Genomic DNA, 305 nt, shown 5'->3' with positions numbered 1-305 from the left:
ATTATTATTACTTTGGAAAAACAAAACTTTACACAGTTGAATTTTTAATGAATTCTCGAATAACTGAATTAAAGTTTCGTTACACTTTATTTTGTATTATTTTGTATTTCAAGTTTGAAAACAAAGTATGCAATAGGTTTTACAAGATGCATCTACCTACAGAGTCCTGCAGCGGGTGCGGTACCCGCGGGTTACCCACAAAAACCTGCGGTACCCTGTGGGTTGCGGGTAGAAGTTCTAGGTGCAGATATAGAAGCGGGTCAGCGGTTTTGTGCGTCTTCTCATAGCAATTTTTACTCCTTTTT

General features: G+C 37.7%; 1 protein-coding gene across 1 annotated transcript in view; it reads left to right on the top strand.

Annotated features, from left to right (window-relative positions):
* The window catches only part of tspan5.L (tetraspanin 5 L homeolog), a 58,332-nt gene extending 58,243 nt beyond the window's left edge, over positions 1-89 (top strand). The window contains 1 exon segment of the mRNA NM_001095967.1: positions 1-89. This exon segment is cut by the window's left edge and continues 1,003 nt beyond it. The gene's annotated coding sequence lies outside the window, so the exon portion shown is untranslated.
* The last annotated feature ends 216 nt before the right edge of the window (positions 90-305 follow it).

The sequence above is a fragment of the Xenopus laevis genome, chromosome 1L, assembly GCF_017654675.1.
Source record: "Xenopus laevis strain J_2021 chromosome 1L, Xenopus_laevis_v10.1, whole genome shotgun sequence".
Taxonomy (NCBI): Eukaryota; Metazoa; Chordata; class Amphibia; order Anura; family Pipidae; genus Xenopus; species Xenopus laevis.
The sequence above is the reverse complement of the archived record's forward strand: the minus strand, read 5'-3'. Positions and strand labels throughout refer to the sequence as shown.